Source organism: Cupressus sempervirens, chromosome 11 (genome assembly GCF_028749045.1).
Source record: "Cupressus sempervirens isolate cs-2001-9-10 chromosome 11, ASM2874904v1, whole genome shotgun sequence".
NCBI classification, from domain to species: Eukaryota; Viridiplantae; Streptophyta; class Pinopsida; order Cupressales; family Cupressaceae; genus Cupressus; species Cupressus sempervirens.
In genome coordinates, this window is record NC_143128.1 from 10,763,072 (window position 1) to 10,769,338 (window position 6,267).

The window sequence follows — 6,267 nt, forward strand, 5'->3', positions numbered from 1 at the left end:
AAAAGTATTTTAAAATTTTTTTCTATTTTTTTAAGGTTAGTGCTGAATTGTTTATTTCGTTTTAAATACATTTGTATAAACTTACTATAAAAATGTAATAGTGTAAACTTACTATAAAATTATTCTTGAATATATTTTTTTAAAATTTTATATATGGTGTTTATTTGCATCACTTTAATTCAGTTTTATTTTAAACATATTGTTATGTAAAATGTTATATTGAAGAGTAGAGTTATAGTTAGGGTTAGGGTTAGTGTTAGGATTGGGGCTATTGTTAGGGTTTGAGTTATGGATAGGGTTAGAGTTACGGTTAGGAATAGAGTTACAATTAGAGTTAGGATTAGCATTAGGGTTAGGGCTAGGGTTATTTTTAGGATTATGAATCTTGTTAAGGTTATAGTTAAGGTTAGGTTTAGAATTAGAGTAAGAGTTAATGTTAGGATTAGGGTTAGAATTTGGGTTACAAATATAGTTAGGGTTAGAATTAGAGTTACGGTTAGGGTTAAGGAAAGGGCGAGGGTAAGAATAAGGGTTTAGGTTAAACATATAGTTAGGGTTAGGATTAGAATTAGAGTTAGGGTTTGAGTTAGAGGTAGAGTTAGAATTGGAGCTCAAATAAGGGCTAGAGTTAGAGTTTATATTAGGGTTAAAATTAGGCTTACGGTTAGGGTTAAAATTAGATTTATGGTTAGAGTTAGAGAAAGGGGTAGAGAAAGGGTTAGTTTTAGGGTGATGGTTAAGGTTAAGTTTATATTTAGAGTTAGGGTTGTATATAGAGTTACATTAGGGTTAAGGTTAGGGTAAGGGTTTGAGTTGGGGTTAAGGTTAGGGTTAGGGCTATGGTTTTCATCTAGATTAAAGTAAGGGTTAAGGTTAGAGTTAGAGTCTTGAGTCAGGGTTAAGGTTAGAGTTAGGGTTAGGTTATAGTTTTAGTGAAGGTTAAACTAATGATTAGGGTTAGGATTAGAGTCTAATTATGGTAGAGTTAGATTTACAGTTAGGGTTATATTTAGGGTTAGAGTTAGGGGTAGGATTATGGTTTAAAAAAAGTAATTTTCTTTTTGGCATATTGTAATGTAAAATGTTATAGTCAAACATAGATATATGGTTAGGGACAAAGTTACCATTACAATTAATGTTAACCTTAGCAATAGAATAAGGGTTAGGGTTAGCATTAGGGTTAGGGCTAGAGTTAGGGTTAGGGTTTGAGTTATGGTTAAGGTTAGGGTTAGAGTTATGGTTATGGTTAGGGTTAGTGTTATAGTAAGGCTAGGGTTAGGGTTTGAGTCAAGGTTAAGGTTAGAGTGAAGGTTAGGGTTTGAGTCAAGATTAAAGTAAGGGCTAGGGTTAGGGTTAGAGCCCAATTATGGTAGTGTTAGATTTAGGGTTAGAGTTATGCTCATGGTTAAGGTTAGGGTTAGGGTTAGGGTTATTATAGGGCTCGAGTTAGGGTTATTGTAGGGATAGGGTTAGGGTTTGAGTTAGGGTTAAGGTTAGGTTTAGGATTAGGGTTAGGGTTTTAGTTAGGATTAAAGTTAGGGTTAGGGTTAGGGTTAGAGTCTAGTTATGGTAGAGTTAGATTTAGGGTTAGAGTTAGGCATAGAGTTATGTTTATGGTTAAGTTTAGGGATAGAGTTATGCTCATGGTTAAGCTTAGGGTTAGACTTATGGTTATGTTTAGGGTTAGGGTTATAGTAGGGCCAGGATTAGGGTTAGGGTTAGGGTTAGGGCTTGAGTAAGGATTAAGGTTCTAGAGTTATTGTTAGGGAAAAGTTTTAAGCCAAGATTAAAGTTAGGGTTAGGGTTATGGTTAGAGTCCAATTATGGTAGAGTTAGATTTAGGGTTAGAGTTAGGGACAAATTAATGTTTATGGTTAAGGTTAGTGTTAAAATTAGGGTTAGGGTTAGTGTTGGAGTTAAAGTTAGTGTTAAGGTTAGAATTAAGGTTAAGGTTAGGGTTAGGGTTAGAGTTAAAGTTAGGGTTAGCATTAGGATGAAAATTAGGGTAAGGGATAGGGTTTGAATTAGAATTAGGGTTCTTGTTAGGGTTAGAGTTACAGTTAGGATTAGAGTTAGAGTTAGGGTTAGGGTTAGGTTCAAAATTAGAGTTAGAGTTGGGATTAGGGTTAGGGTTAGAATTAGAGTTAGAAATATAGTTAGGAATAGAGATAGAGTTAGGGTTAGGATAAGGGTAAGAATTAGGGTGAGGGTTAGAATTAGGGTTACAAATATAGTTAGGGTTAGTGTTAGGGAAAGAATAAGAGTTAGAGTTAGGGTTAGAGATAGAGTTAGAATTAGAGTTCGAATAAGGGTTGGAGTTAGAGTTATAGTTAGAGTTAGGGTTATATTTAGGGTTAGAATTAAGGTTAGGATTAGAATTAGTGTTAGAGATAGGGTTACGGTTAGTGTTAGGGTTATGGTTAGGGTTAGCATTAGGGTTAGGGTTAGGGTTAGGGTTAGTGTTAGGGTTATGGTTAGGATTAGCATTAGGGTTAGGGTTACAATTAGAGTTAGAGTTAGAATTAGAGGTAGTGTTAGTGCTACTATTCATATAAGAGTTAGAGTTAGAATTAGAGTTAGAGTTAAAGTTAGAGATAGAGTTGTGATCAGGGTTAGATTAGGGTTAAGGTTAAAGTTACCTGATTAGATTTAGGGTTAGGGTAAGAGTTAGGGCTAGGATTAGGATTAAAATTAGGGTTAGGGTTAGAATTAGCATTAGATTTAGGATTATAAAGGGTTAAGGTTAGGGTTAGGGGGAGAATTAAAGTTAGAGATAGAGTTAGAGTTAGAGTTAGGGTTAGGGTTAAAATTAGAATTATCTAGTTAGAGTTAGAGTTAGAGTTAGGGTTTGTGTTATTATTGCTGTTAAGATAATTTTTGGGTTACTAATCATATTATAGCTAATAAAATTATAATTAATAAATATTATTACTCTAAATTATAATTATAATTTAGAGTTAGGGTTAGGGTTAGGGTTAATTGTAATCACACTCTCTCTCACATGTCCCATTTTATAATTCCCCGCCACCCCCCCCCCCCCCTCCCCTCAATAATGTATACCCTCCCCACTCCCCCTACGTTGTTCTCTTTGTCCATCTCTTTCTCTACATATATACATCTCTCCCTCCATAATTATTGTCATTGTCTATCACTATTCGTCATACTCTTCCTCTCACCATCATTCTCTACATCTCTTTTGGGCCTTATATATTCTTTTTCTTATTTAGCTCATCTCTCCCTACTCCCCTTCTATATATCTACATCTCCTGCCCCCTCTAATCATCTCTCTCTCTCTCTCTCTCTCTCTCTCTCTCTCTCTCTCTCTCTCTCCCCCACCTCACTCTTTCTCCCTTCTTATTTTTCACTACATCTATCTATGTCTACCTCATGTCTCTCACTCTCTCCCCCTTACCTCACTCTTTCTCTCTAACACATCACCTCATGTGATCTCTCTCTCTCTCTCTCTCTCTCTCTCTCTCTCTCTCTCTCTCTCTCACACACACACACACACACACAGAGACACACACACACCATCTTCATGTTTATATATCTCTAAAATGCTCTATGTATGTCTACCTCATGTCTCTCACCCTCTTCCCCTCCTCTCTCTCTCTCTCTCACTCACTCACTCACTCATGGCCTCTACTCTCCACCATCTCCATCTCCATCTATTTTGGACCCTTCTTATACTTTTTCTCTCCATGGCTCATCTCTCCCCCTCTCCCCTTTTCCTTCTACCCCCTCTAAGATTATTCTCTCTCTCTCTCTCTCTCTCTCTCTCTCTCTCACACACACACACACACACACACACACCATCTTCATGTTTATATATCTCTAAAATGCTCTATGTATGTCTACCTCATGCCTCTCAGCCTCTTCCCCTTCTCTCTCTCTCTCTCTCTCTCTCTCTCTCTCTCTCTCTCTCTCTCTCTCTCTCTCTCTCTCTCTCTCTCTCTCTCTCTCTCTCTCTCAGTCACTCACTCATGGCCTCTCTCTCTCCACCATCTCCATCTCCATCTATTTTGGACCTTTCATATGCTTTTTCTCTTCATGGCTCATCTCTCCCCCTCTCCCCTTTTCCTTCTACCCCCTCTAAGATTATCCTCTCTCTCTCTCTCTCTCTCTCTCTCTCTCTCTCTCTCTGACTCACACACACACACACACACACATTGCATCATGTTATTTATCTCACTCTTTCTCTGTATCACATCGCCTCATGTTAATTCTCTCTCTCTCTCTCTCTCTCTCTCTCTCTCTCTCTCTCTCTCTCTCTCTCTCTCTCTCTCTCACACACACACACACACACACACACACACACACACACACACACACACACACACACACACACACACACACACACACACACACACACATGCGTGCGCGCGCGCACACGCACACACACATGCGCGCGCGCGCGCACACGCACACGCACACACACACACACACACACACACACACACACGTCATCTCATGTTATTTGTCTCTCTTTAAATTTGACTTCATTTCTAAAGTTTGTCCCAATTTATAATTTTTGTTTGTATTTCTATAATATAAAATCGAGTACATTTAATAGAACTTAATTATCTTTAATAGTTTTTTATACAATTAATAAATTTAGGTAAAATTTTATAATTTTTATATTTGATTTAAGTAACAATTTTATTATCTTTTCTTTCTTTAATATAAATATTATGTTAAAATTCATTTGTAAAATCTAAAATAATTTCTAAACTTCAATATTTTACAACCTCCAGAATCTTATTATTTTAATAATAAAATAAAATTACATATATAAAAATCTTTATTTTTAAAATTTGAAAAAATAATAAACTTTCATATAAAATGAAAACTGCAAGCGAAATAGTAACCAAAAAGATTTACAAATTTTTTTTCCTTTCTACTTTACAATTCATTACCAAAATAATAGCAAATTTTCAAAAGAAAGAGAATATTTGTGAAAATAAAAACTTTCTGCAATTATCTCAAACTGTTATTACTAAGTTTTTCTAGATTTGGTACTATTCTCTAGATGAACTTAGAGATATTAATAATCAATATTTGTAATAATAAAATTAAAAACAACATCAAGACTAAAAATAATTATAAAAAAGTTAAAAATAGTAGCAACAATAATAATAAGAAAAGAGTAATTTCTTTCAGTGTTTTGTCTCTTCCATGCACCATTTAATCTAATAGTTATGCACTAATTCACTAAATAAGGAAGAGAATGTAACATGCAGTTTGAACTTTGAGTTTTTAGAATCATGAATTTATGCATGAAATACAGAGAATCAATCAGTTATAAATTATTAATCACAAGTTCTACAACTGTCTATGTTTGTTACAACAACAGTTACATAGGAATCTTGGGCCAGTCTCATTCGATAAAATTAGATTAAGTACAAAGTTAGTCTTGATTGTAGTGTAGTTAAATAAGCATGCGAAAGTCCATATGAGGCATTTCTCAATATAAAATATGGTAATTGTAATATATTTTAAACAGATGAATTAATATAAAAAATAAAGTTTTTTTTCCATTCTCGTTTTGCTGTAGCAATTATGTTTTTGATATTTTTGATAAGTGTTGTAGCATGTTATATTTAACATTAAATTAATCTTTATTATTATATTTAATAGTAGGTTCAACCATTATTAAAAAGACTCTAAATACAACCAAATCACATAATCTAAGAACTAAAACATAAGTACCCATCATAGGAACAGTTAGAATGACCAAAATTGCTAAAATAATTGCACCTACAACTACTATTATAGAAGAAATTTATTACTCCAATCTGTTATCTTTCATAGACTAAGGGAGCACACGAAAAAGTGAGATTGATATTATGAGTTAAAAAAGAAATTTGAATGTATTTATAAGCATTTTTGCTCAGAGATTTCCTATAACATTGTGTTAATACCAGATTTCCCTTCTTTTCAATTGTATTGCTAAGAAAATCACCATGGCCGCATTCAATATCTAGAGCAATTATCACATTGGACAAGTCATTCAGAATTGACATAATTATTTGCACCATTTTCCAATGAAGAATCCCATCAGAATGCAACATGCTAGACATTGTGACAAAATTACAAATCGGTGGGAATGAGCCAGAACCTCTAAATTTGCACTTAACCAGATTAAACCACCAAAAGCATAGGTAGCAAGAAGGAACCTATAAATTGGAGCCCTAGCAGAGCCAATTCCAAATGCATATCCAGATCCAAAGTCAGTCATTTATCTTTAATCCATTCCCATTCAGTCCT